At 48.0% G+C, this 13,249-nt stretch overlaps 1 pseudogene; it reads right to left on the bottom strand.

Moving 5' to 3' along the window:
* Positions 1–6,797: 6,797 nt before the first annotated feature.
* LOC123076673 (uncharacterized) lies at positions 6,798–11,540 on the bottom strand (annotated as a pseudogene).
* Between the last annotated feature and the right edge of the window lie 1,709 nt (positions 11,541–13,249).

Genomic DNA, 13,249 nt, shown 5'->3' with positions numbered 1-13,249 from the left:
GGATTCCTACTTCATACTTTCCTTTTCCTCCTCTCCTTTCCCTTTCTCCCCACGTGGCTGGCCCTATAGGGGGCGCACCAGCCCCTTGTGGGCTGGTGTGTTCCCTTACTTGGCCCATTAAGCCCATATCTTTGCCGGGGGTTGCCCGGAACACCTTCCGGTGACCCGGTATCACTCGGAATACTTCCGGTGTCCAATTACCATCGTCCTATATATGAATCATTACCTCTCGACCATTTCGAGACTCCTCGTCATGTCCGTGGTCTCATCCGGGACTCCGAACAAACTTCGGTCGTCAAATCACACAACTCATAAGACAAATCGTCATCGAATGTTAAGCGTACGGACCCTACGGGTTCGAGAACTATGTAGACAGGACCGAAACACATCTTTGGTCAATAACCAATAGCGGAACCTGGATGCTCATATTTGCTCCTACATATTCTACAAAGATCTTTATCGGTCAAACCGCATAACAACATACGTTGTTCCCTTTGTCATCGGTATGTTACTTGACCGAGATTCGATCGTCGGTATCATCATACCTAGTTCAATCTCGTTACCGGCAAGTCTCTTTACTCATTCCGTAATGCATCATCCCGTGACTAAATCATTAGTCACATTGCTTGCAAGGCTTATAGTGATGTGCATTACCGAGAGGGCCCAGAGATACCTCTCCGATACACGGAGTGACAAATCCTAATCTCGATCTATGCCAACCCAACAAACACCTTCGGAGATTTCTGTAGAGCATCTTTATAATCACCCAGTTACATTGTGACGTTTGATAGCACACAAGGTGTTCCTCGGTATTCGGGAGTTGCATAATCTCATAGTCAGAGGAACATGTATAAGTCATGATGAAAGCAATAGTAATAAAACTAAATGATCATTATGCTAATCACTACTAGGAAAAGGCTAATTAGTGGCGCACCTGTTTTTGTCACTAATGGCGCACTATAGGTGCGCCACTATCGCCACGCCACTAGTAACAAGTACTAATGGCGCACCTCTGGTGCGCCATTAGTATTGCAGGTAACAGTGGCGCACCTTGTAGTGCGCCATTACTATTGCTACAGGTGCGCCACTGGTAACTTTTTTTTTTGAATTTTTTTGATTTTTTTTTCTGAATTTTGAAGGCGGGAAAATAGTAGTGGCGCACCGTCTAACCCCCACCGTGCGCCATTGCTATTTTTGAATTTTGAATTTGGATCTGGATCGCGAATTTTTTGCCCTTTTCTTTGCTCGTTTTTTTGCTCGTCTTTTTGCACGATATTTTTTCAAATTTTGTTCTCGTTTTTGGATCTTGTACATTCTTTTGCCGGAGAGGAGTTCGCCAGAGAGGAGGGCCGAGGAGAGACCGTGAGGAGGAGAGGAGGGAGGAGGAGGAGGTCACCGGAGAGGAGCTCGCCTACATCGTCGGAGAGGAGGAGGAGGAGGTCACCAGAGAGGAGGGAGGAGGAGATCACCGGAGAGGAGGGAGGAGGAGCTCACCGGAGAGGAGGGAGGAGAAACCATGAGGGGAGGAGGTCGCCGGAGAGGAGGAGGAGGTCGCCGGAGAGGAGGAGGAGGAGGTCGCCGGAGAGGAGGAGGGGAGTATGGTGGAGGAGAGGAGGGGAGATGGAGTGGAGGAGAGGAGGAGATGGAGTGGAGGAGAGGTGGAGTGGAGGAGAAAAATGAAGAGGTAAGGAGGAGAGGATCCCGCCCCGCCATATAAATGGCATAGTAATGGCGCACCGTGGGCAGGTGCGCCATTACTAACTTTTTTTATTTTTTGATTAATTTTGAATTTTGAAGGCGGGAAGATAGTAATGGCGCACCTTGGGCAGGTGCGCCATTACTAACTTTTTTTTGATATAGTTTAAATTTTGAAGGGGGGAAGATAGTAATGGCGCACCATGGGCAGGTGTGCCATTAGTGAGTTTGATTTTTTTTTGAATTTTTTTGCCTCTCCAGATCTTGAAAGCCCCGTAACTTTTTTTCTGTTAGGTTTTTGAGGATTCTAAAAATCTTCAATGGGGTTCCCCCGTTGAATTCGGATATAACTTTTCGAGTAGATGATTTTTCATATAAAAACTTTTATATCGGAGTTCGTATGCAAAAGTTATGCCCATTTTACAAATTCTCGAGAGATTTTGCAAAAAAGTCGAAAATTCATGTTTGTAAATTTTGCTAACAACTAGACCACATATCACATGGGAATCTTATTTTCTTTTTTTTGACATTTCTATCATTTTCTTTTATTTTTTTGAAACTGAAAAGGCGGTCCACCAAGTGGGGGTGCATTTGGTGAATTTTGTAAGACTTAGAAAGTTAGTAATGGCGCACCACCTAAGAATGCGCCATTAGTAACCAGGTTACTAATGGCGCATCTGGTGTGTGGTGCGCCATTACTAGTTTTAAAAAAATATAAAAAAACATGTTAGTAGTGGCGCATCAGTGGATAGTGCGCCATTACTAGTTAAAACTAGTAATGGCGCACTATTCCTTGGTGCGCCACTGCTAACAAATTTTTTTAATCTTTTTTTTAAACTAGTAATGGCGCACCGGCCACCAGGTGCGCCATTAGTAATGAGGACATTAATGGTGCGCCTGTATCTGGTGCGCCACTGCTATATAGCAGTGGCGCACCACATACATGGTGCGTCATTAATGTCCATATTAGCTATAGCCCTTTTCCTAGTAGTGAATCTAACGGATGGGTCTTGTCCATCACATCATTCTACTAAGGATGTGATCCCGTTCATCAAATGACAACACATGTCTATGGTGAGGAAACTTAGCCATCTTTGATTAACGAGCTAGTCTAGTAGAGGCATACTAGGGACACTTTGTTTTGTCTATATATTCACACATTTATCAAGTTTCCGGTTAATACAATTCTAGCATGAATAATAAAAATTTATCATGATATAAGGAAATATAAATAACAACTTTATTATTGCCTCTAGGGCATATTTTCTTCAGTCTCCCACTTGCACTAGAGTCAATAATCTAGTTCACATCACCATGTGATTTAACACCAATAGTTCACATCACCATGTGATTAGTTCACATCGCCATGTGACTAATACCCAAAGGGTTTTACTAGACTCAATAATCTAGTTCACATCGCTATGTGATTAACACCCAAAGAGTACCAAGGTGTGATCATGTTTTGCTTGTGAGAGAAGCTTAGTCAATGGGTCTGTCACATTCAGAGTCGTATGTATTTTGCAAATTTTCTATGACTATAATGCTCTGCATGGAGCTACTCTAGCTAATTGCTCACACTTTCAATACGTATCCAAATTGAGACTCAGGGTCATCCGGATCGGTGTAAAAGCTTGCATCGGCGTAACTCTTTATGACAAACTCTTTATCACCTCCATAACCAAGAAATATCTCCTTAGTCTTCTAAGTAAAATTTTGACCGCTGTCAAGTGATCCACTCCTGGATCAATATCGTATCCCCTTGCCAAACTCATGGCAAGGTACAAAATAGGTTTAGTACACAGCATAGCATACTTTATAGAATCTATGGCTGAGGTGTTGGGGAACGTAGTAATTTCAAAAATAATCCTACGCACACGCAAGATCATGGTGATGCATAGCAACGAGAGGGGAGAGTGCTGTCCACGTACCCTCGTAGACCGAAAGCGGAAGCGTTAGCACAACGCGGTTGATGTAGTCGTACGTCTTCACGATCCGACCGATCAAGTACCGAACGCACGGCACCTCCGAGTTCAGCACACGTTCAGCCCGATGACATCCCTCGTACTCCGATCCAGTCGAGTGTTGAGGGAGAGTTTCGTCAGCACGACGGCGTGGTGACGATGATGATGTTCTACCGACGCAGGGCTTCGCCTAAGCACCGCTACGATATTATCGAGGTGTAATATGGTGGAGGGGGCACCGCACACGGCTAAGAGATCAATGATCAATTGTTGTGTCTATGGGGTGCCCCCCTGCCCCCGTATATAAAGGATCAAAGGGGGAGAGGTGCGGCCAGCCTTGGGGCGCGCCAGGAGGAGTCCTACTCCCACCGGGAGTAGGACTCCCCCCTTTTCCTAGTTGGATTAGGACTTGGGAGGGGGAAAGAGGAGAGGGAGAAGAAGGAAGGGGGGCGCCGCCCCCTTCTCCTTGTCCTATCCGGACTAGGGGGAGGGGCGCGCGACCCAGCCCTAGCCGCCTCTCCTCTCTTCCACCTAGGCCCACTAAGGCCCATTATGTTGCCGGGGGGTTCCGGTAACCTCCCGGTACTCCGGTAAAATCCCGATTTCACCCGGAACACTTTCGATATCCAAATATAGGCTTCCAATATATCAATCTTTATGTCTCGACCATTTCGAGACTCCTCGTCATGTCCGTGATCACATCCGGGACTCCAAACTACCTTCGGTACATCAAAACATATAAACTCATAATATAACTGTCATCGAAACGTTAAGCGTGCGGACCCTACGGGTTCGAGAACTATGTAGACATGACCGAGACACGTCTCCGGTCAATAACCAATAGCGGAACCTGGATGCTCATATTGGCTCCCACATATTCTACGAAGATCTTTATCGGTCAGACCGCATAACAACATACGTTGTTCCCTTTGTCATCGGTATGTTACTTGCCCGAGATTTGATCGTCGGTATCTCAATACCTAGTTCAATCTCGTTACCGGCAAGTCTCTTTACTCGTTCTGTAATACATCATCTCGCAACAAACTCATTAGTTGCAATGCTTGCAAGGCTTAAGTGATGTGCATTACCGAGAGGGCCGAGAGATACCTCTCCGACAATCGGAGTGACAAATCCTAATCTCGAAATACGCCAACCCAACAAGTACCTTCGGAGACACCTGTAGAGCACCTTTATAATTACCCAGTTACGTTGTGACGTTTGGTAGCACACAAAGTGTTCCTCCGGTAAACGGGAGTTGCATAATCTCATAGTCATAGGAACATGTATAAGTCATGAAGAAAGCAAAAGCAACATACTAGAATTTTTTGGAACAACAAACTAAAAAAGTGGTAGCATTTTAGAGAATTATAAAAAGTGGTAGTTTTGCTAACAATAGCCTATAACGTGGTAGTTTTTTTATATTTACTCGAACATTTGTAATGTCCACACGGAAATGCTTTCCACACACAAGGAACCTCGCTATCAACAAGATGGTTGCATGTCTTGCAAAGGCAATCCGCTGGAAAACAAAGCCAGACACCAAGCCAGTAGTCACCAATATTTTTTGTCTGTTTTCGATTCGAGTCTGCTCCCTTACCGCTCCGTATTCGTAATCCAATAAAATCTCCATTCGAATCTGCATCCTGTCACTATCCGCTCCGCTCCGAATCCGACAAAAAAAATATGATAGAGGATATGGAAAAAAAATACCTGATTCGTTTACATCTGATGAGAGCATGTGAACCCGCCAAAGGTCTGCATGCAATGCAACAATATAATCAATTCACAACCCTTGTATACATATGGTCGCAGTCCCGAGCTTCCCCGCCAACCCCTCTTTTTGCAGCGATGGCCTCTGCTTCAGCCCGCCACCCGTCCGACCTTTGGTGTTGTGCCTTCTCTTGGTGGGCGGTCTATCCTCGTGCAACTCCACAACTCGGAGCACCTCCCATCTCGGGGCGCAACTCCGACTCCGCACTTGTGCGTCCATCTCTGTTGTTGATCTTGGTGGGCAGCCGCCATCTGGAGCTTCCTCTGCCGCTATTTCCGTCTTAGTTTCAACGGCAGCTAGGGAAGCATAATCTTGGGGGCCATGTTGTGCAAGGAGCTAATTGCGGCTTCCTCTGGTGCGGCGCTGCTATAATCCTCCCTCCCAAGAGAGAAGACTGTGATATTTGTGCGACTGAGAGACCTGGGGGGGGGGGGGGGGGCGGGGGGGAGGGAGTCTGTTTGTGTATAGATTTGAAGAGACCGTGTGTCTCATAGACCCCTATAGAGAGATCAAGACAGACCTAGGGAGATACATGCACACATGCATGTGTCAAGATCTCTACTTCTAATAGAGCAGTTGGTAGTCTCCGTTTCGGGTTTTTTTCGTCCCACCTCCTATTTTCGCTGTTTTCTTTTCGTAGATTTTTTTCGTCTCCTCCCCACTTCACCGGTTTATTTTCGCGTCACCCTCTCACATAATGAAAAATCTGAACATATCAAAAAATTTCATGCTGGCGCAAATTATTTAGTAATATAAAATCAATCACGATCAATCTCTAAAGATCAAATCTAAATTAATTAACATTACCTTAAATCGCTCAATCACATTAATTAGAAGGGTCTGTCTAGAACACATCTAGATGTGACATAGCTAATGTCCACTCTGTTTGTGGTCTATTTTTTATCCTAGTTTCTTTATTTTTTGTTGCTACATTATATACTTGTAGGAGCTTAGATGTGACATCCTTAAAAACATCTAGATGTGAATTAGACAAATTGTAATTAGAAAACAAATAATTGATTTTAAGAAAAATCGATCAATCACATTAAGTAGAAAACAAATAACCGATTTTAAGAAAATTAATGTGTAAATCATAACAAAGAGATCTCATCAGGCGGACGTGGCCCCTCGAACGCCCATGCACAGCCGCCCTGTTCCCTCTCCCCACCCAAAGCCGCCCTCTTCCCCACCGGCGCCGCCCTCCACTCACCCAAAGCGGGGAGGCCCCAGATCGAGTCGAGGAAGTCAGCGGGGCGGCGGCCAGATCCATCACGGCCCCATCTCGTCGAGATTGGCCGCGCCGGGAGAGGTAGATCATTCGCACCATTACTAATTTAGTATTATCGACCGAAGCCACTCGAAACCGCAGCGCAGCCATCAATCACCATCTTTGCTTTGCGCCTCACACGCCGGAGGTGAGCCACAGCGGCTCGTCGAAGTCGCCCAACGAATCGTCCGGGGCGGGGGCGCCCAGCGACGACGACTCCACGCCCAGCGCCGGGCCCCACGTCGGCGTGCCATTCTCGTAGGCGTTGCAGGTGAGCCTGCGCACACCGGAGCGGTCGCGCCGGCACACATACAGGTCGCCGTACGGCTGGAACTGGTTCGGCCCTGAGATGGGCTCGGCCACCACGCCGCCGAGGTTGGCCGTGAAGAGCAGCCACTCGCCGTCCGGGCTGAAGCACACGTGGTTGATCCGCTCCCTGTCCGCCTCCGTGCTCCCCGCCGGCCCGGCCACGTGCACCCGCCGCAGCCCCGTCCCGTCCGTCCACACCGGGTAGATGCTGAACACGGCGGCGTTGGCCGGCTCGTGCCGGTTGGAGGAGAACGCGATCAGCTCCCCGTCCGGCGACCAGCTCGGCATCGTGTCGATCCACTCGCCGTCCGTGACCCTCCGTATCGTCTCCTCCCCGCGCGCCGCGTCCACGATGTAGAGGTTCTTGTGGCCCGACCGGCCCGACCAGAACACCACCCACCGCCCGCACGGCGACACCGCCGGGAACGCGTCGTTGCCGGCCTCCTGCCGGGTCAGCTCCTTCACGGCCACGTCGACGTCGCCGCGGTCATCGGCGAGCTCGCTCAGGTCGAACTCGATGCGCGCCACCCGGACCGTCGCTTTCGGCGTCTCGAAGATGGGGCCAGCGGAGGTGAACACGACCCCGCTCTCGGTGGGGCTCCATGAGGTGTCGAACAGGTTGGGCTGCTTGGTGAGCACCCATCGCTTGGAGCCGTCGGCATGGAGGATCGTCACGCCGGGGGACTTGAAGAAGTCGCCGTTGAGGGCCAAGTACTTCGTGTCCGGCGAGAAGGACGGGAAGCAGCCGTGCACGCAGAGCATGCGGATGGAGCTCACCGGGCTGCGCACCGGCTGCCGGTAGGGGATCAGCGAGTCGCCCTGCGCGCCCGCGCCGCGGAAGCGGTGGTACCCGAGGCGCGCACCGGACGGCGAGAAGAAGGGGTTGTAGTGGTGCAGCTCCGGGTTGAGGAGAGAGGTAACGGAGGTGAATTGCTCCGTCTCAACTCAAGGTCGAACAGCTCGATGTGGCGCTCCACCCGCCCCTTCCGCCGCGTCGCCGCGGCGATCCAACGGCCCGTGGCGGCAGGGGTGAAGCAGTGCACGCCCGGCGGCGTCACGCGCGTCTCGGTGCCGCAGGGCTCGAGGGTCTCCGGCGAGATGTCCGCCCGGAAGACGCTCCACCAGCCGTCATCGACGACGAAGTGGCTGACATTGTAGGATAAATTAGTTTTAATTTTGAGGGTTCCTATCTATATTTTTTGTTTACATACAGTCTGAAACTCTAAATGTAGTATATACATGCATCAAGCCTTGCCAAGAACCCCTGTGGAAGGACAGGCAGCGTCACGTCTGTAGTATTGCAGGCAATCACGACCGTGGACAAGCTCGATGGAATCAAGCGAGGTGAGGACACCAAGCTTCCACATGCCTACTACGCCATGTAGCTACAAGCATTGCAGTTTATGGATAATAATGCTGATCTCTCTCTGCTTCAGGTATGAACAACTAGAGATGAATGTACGTCGAGAACTTCGTTGATAAACAGACCTTATTTCGGATGAGGGGAATCAGATCCAGAGTTCCAAAGTTCTGCTATCATATATAAATAGATAGATTACAATTGATTTTTGTGTACAGCTGCAGTACATTTCCGATGTATATGTGGTGTGAAAGAATTGTTGATAATAATGTGCACCTCACTCCGTTTCCAACTATCTGACACATTTTTCGAGATTAATATATTTTTGGCAGAGAAGGGATCATGGTTAGTCGATTGATGATAATAAAACATTATCTATTTTTTGCAACTGCACGCCTTCAATTCTTCACACATCTATGTTGAACTAAAATAAACGTTATTTTTATGACACATTCAGTTTTTGGATTTATCTAGGATGGTGGAAATGGGTGCAAATGTATGTGTTGTGCTGATAAAAGAACGCAAAATACAAGCAACTGAAATTAACAAACTACAATGGTATCATTTTAAACCTGGTAAGTTTCTGAAGTTTCTTTCATTTTCCCTATGCAACAGAGGATGGCATAGAAGTGTTCCTATTTGATAGCTCCCTTTGCCCTTTTTCATTTGTAACATTTGCATGATGCGGATGCCAAATGCTTTTTACTTCGCTGCACTATTGAAATTGAGCTGAATTACACTTCTCCAACATTGTTCCAGCTATAAGTAACTCCCCAGTGAATTTTTTATTGTTGTGCAATTAGGTCCACTTCTCATTCATGTTTTATATTACAGTTGCTGAGCATACATGTTATGCTTACCAACATGTGTCCTACTATCTTCGACCATTGCATGGCTTAAGAAATGGAGGACTAAACCTTATCTGGTAAACTTTGTGATGCTATCACCAATTCATTTTTGGCATACATTTATTGTTCTTAATTCTTGCTGATCATAATGCAGATGATTTAATGTACTAAGTAATGTTCCAATATCTTGCACTTACCTATGTTTTACATACGCACATTTTCTATCCATGTTCATGTATATATAACCAAATCTCATCGAAATATATCGCATGCAATTCCCGCAGTGGCATCATCTAGTACATATAAAATTCCAGTAAAAATAAATGGTTATAGAATTGCTTCTTCCTTTCAAGAATATAAGACGTACTTTGCCCATGCAGGCCAACTCTCCGATCATACCAGTAATATACGATGTTTTCCTTGTGGTTATGAAATCACAAGATGATTAGAAAGTGCTTTTAAGTACACATCTAGTGACCAATGTCATGTTACATAATCAGTGAATTGTGGAACTAATACATGAAAAACAACCTTTATATTGATCTACTCCAAACCTTCTAGATATCCGGATGGAATATCCACATGGGCGGACGGACAACACCAAGTGCATAGTAACCCCTTGATTGGTTACCTTCATCTTTTTTGTAATACGCACGGTAACCATCATCATTTACGGTCGTTAAAAATACCTTGGCGCCATTGGGGATCTCACTGTTTCGCCTTAGGCAACGATGGTGGGAGAAGTAGATGTGATTTTTCTGTATGTCGCAGTGCCCACCTGCTGGCACTTGCACTGCCTTGGAGCACGTTGGCCCCAAGAATAGCGCGTAGTCTCCGAAGCTATTCACCTCCACCCACTTGTACCGGCAGTCATAATATCTATAATAATTGTAATCGTGTATCCCTATGTTGTAGTGAACTAGCCTGAAAGCGGTGAAGCTCTTGTATGACCGATAGCCCCTCACCACCATCACAAGCTGGCCACGTAGCTCAACAATGTATCTGATGTGCTCGGGATGCTCCCTATAGCCCTGTAACATGCAAAACCGGTAGTGGATTTTCACGCGCACCGGCGCATCAGGTTTGTTGATGACAAACTCAAGCTTGATGAGATGCTTGGGGTTTTGGGTGGTGCCATAGAGCTCCCCATTGCAAAAGGCGACATCCATAAGATGATCTTTCCCACGCAGCCCTTGAATCGTCCAGCCGGCCTCGGGGCAGCCAACCTTGTAAACTGCGAGCTGGTGCATCCTGGTGACTCCGGCGAGGATACAACTACTTAGGGTGGGTTGCTCCGAGAACACGACCTTCCACAGGAGTAAAGGTTCATCCGTGTGCGGGCGTGTGTGGGGCGAGAACGCCACCTCTGCGCCTGTGAAAAAATTAATGATCTTGAACGGCGCCTGGGAGGAGGAGACCCAACCTCCCTCGTGGCTGCCCACGAAGCACCTTTGGACGGCCTCGCCGGGAAGAGAGAGCCGAGGCAGGACCACACCCTCTTCCGGGCAGTAGACGCGGTTCGTCCCGTGGGCGCCGCTCGGGTCAAGGATCAACCATGGGAGAGCGCTGCATGGCAGGTGCCGCGATGCAGCGGCGCGCCATGCCGTGCACACGGCGGTGAAGCGGACGCGGTCGATCGTGGTGGTGAGACGGAGGTAGCTTATGGACAGGAGATCGCGGGGAGGCTGGACCACCGCTCTGCTGCCGGTGTGTTCGCTCGAGCGCCGCCGCCGCAGGCTGTGGCGTTCGTTGACGTCATCTTTGGGTTGATCTTCTGATGAGTCTACAAAAAGCGTTGGCCGGTCGATGGTAGGGGATCGAATTTTAGCGATGAGATGATATACAAGGAGGCTGTACGTACGGGGTTCGAACACAAACACGTATTTCCATACCTAACCGATCACGTACGTATCCGATCATATCTCTTCTAAAATTTCCATACCTAACCGATCACGTACGTACATATATACTCTACCATATATAGGCGTTGTTTTCCTCGCTGAGGAAACGCACCGGTTTTCTTTTCCCTTGAGTCCCGTTCGTGGGTTGCTCGATACATCAAGCTCGTACTTCCGCCTCCGCCTGCGGCGTCGGCGCCCAAGAGAATTCATCGGCGGCAGTGCCATGGTCCAGCCTTCCCGACGATCTCCTCACCGCCCCAGTAGACCGCATCCGCTTTGCCGCCGTTTGCACGGCGTGGCGTGCCGTCGCATCACCGCACCTGCCACGCAGCGGCGTTCTCCCATGGCTGATCCTTCACCCAAGCGGAGGCCACAAGACGGAGCGCGTGTACTGTCCTGAAGAGAGTGTGGCCCTGCCACGGCTCCATCTGCCCGGCGAGGCCGTCCACAGGTGCTTCGTGGGCAGCCACGACCAAGGCTGGGTCGCCACGTCTTCTCGGGCGCAGAGGTGACTCTCTCTTCAAAGAGTATGTTCCACACACTCCAGCGCAGGGGTGACGCGTTATTCTTGCGAAAGGTCATCTTCTCTGAGGAGCCCACTTCGAGTAGTTGCGAAAGGTCACCAATGTGCACGAGCTCGCATTCTGTAAGGTTGGCTCCCCTGAGTCCGGTTGGACGAATAAGAGGACTGAATGGCAATGATCGTCTCATGGATATCGCCTTTTGCAATGGCGAGCTCTATGGCATCACAAGAGACAGCAAGAGGCTCATCAAGTACGAGTTTGGTGTAAACCATCTCGAAGAGCTCGATGTTAACATCCGCTCGTTGTGCATGCTAAATAACTACAAAAACGGCCAAGACGAGCATGTGAGGTACATTCTTGAGCTACGTGGCAACCTTGTAATGGTGGTGAGTAATTATATGTTGCACAACAGCTTCACGGCCATCGGAAAAAACAACTTCACAGTTTTCGAGCTAGTCCACAGCCACAGGTATAGCTGGGCAAAGGTTGATAACATGAGAGACTATGCGCTATTCCTGGGGCCAACAGGCTCCAAGGCAGTGCGTGTGCCGGCAAGTGGGTCGGGTGAGATGTAGAAAAACCACATCTACTTCTCCCACCATCGTTGCTTAAGGCGAAACGATAAGATCCCCAATGGCGTCAAGGTATTCTTGAAGAGTTTAAATGACGATGGTTACCAAGTGTATTACAAGAAAGATGAAAGTGTCATGGATGGTATGAAAGGCATCATGTCTACAGGGTACTACGCAATGGGCGGTGTCCATCCCCCCATGTGGCTATTCCCTAAGAGATGTGCAGAGGATTAGGGTTTGGCTAGTGTATTATCCCACCATAAATTACTCTTTTTTTCCTGATCTTTAATGTCGTTTTCATGTGTTAGTTGGACAATTCACGGGTTATGTGACATGACATTGGTCACTACATCCATACTCAAGAGCACTTCCTACCGTCATGTGGCTTCATAACTACAAGGAAAACATTGTGAACATATTATAATCAGGGGCGTTAATTATATAAGGAGGGAGCAATTCTATAACCATGTTTCTGCAGGAATTATATATCTATCTTGACACACGATTAGATTAATCGACTGGACACATGTCTATTTATTTATCTATCTTAGCATTATCATTTTCTCATGTTCTCCATTTGGATTTGTATATTCCAATATGGCTCAAGCTATTCGCATGGATTCGAGGACGTGGGTTTGATTGTAGCAAATGCATGCATGCTTGGAAGTGTTGAAAAGAAATGAGAGTGAAGGAGACAGAGAAGTAAAAGTGAATAGTTGTTCTCATTGATGATGGCATTTACACATATATATAGCCCCCGAAGGGGTACGACTGAAGGGGTACGAGGCAACCGCCTCGGTTAGGAAAATCAGGGATTAATAGGATTAAATAAAACCTAACACTCCTCCTAATCCATGCTTGTTAGTGTAAGCATAATCATCTGGAAAACTCCTCCAAAACCCTGTGGGAAAAATGAGGATATATGCGTTTGATATGTTGCTAAAACTCCTGCAAACCCAGTGGGAAAATGATGTCTACTACACAAATTTATTCTTGTAGACACGTATTGGGTCTCCAAGCGCAGAGTTTTGTAGGACATTA

Source organism: Triticum aestivum, chromosome 3D (genome assembly GCF_018294505.1).
Source record: "Triticum aestivum cultivar Chinese Spring chromosome 3D, IWGSC CS RefSeq v2.1, whole genome shotgun sequence".
Taxonomy (NCBI): Eukaryota; Viridiplantae; Streptophyta; class Magnoliopsida; order Poales; family Poaceae; genus Triticum; species Triticum aestivum.
This window is presented reverse-complemented; position numbering and strand designations above follow the sequence as displayed.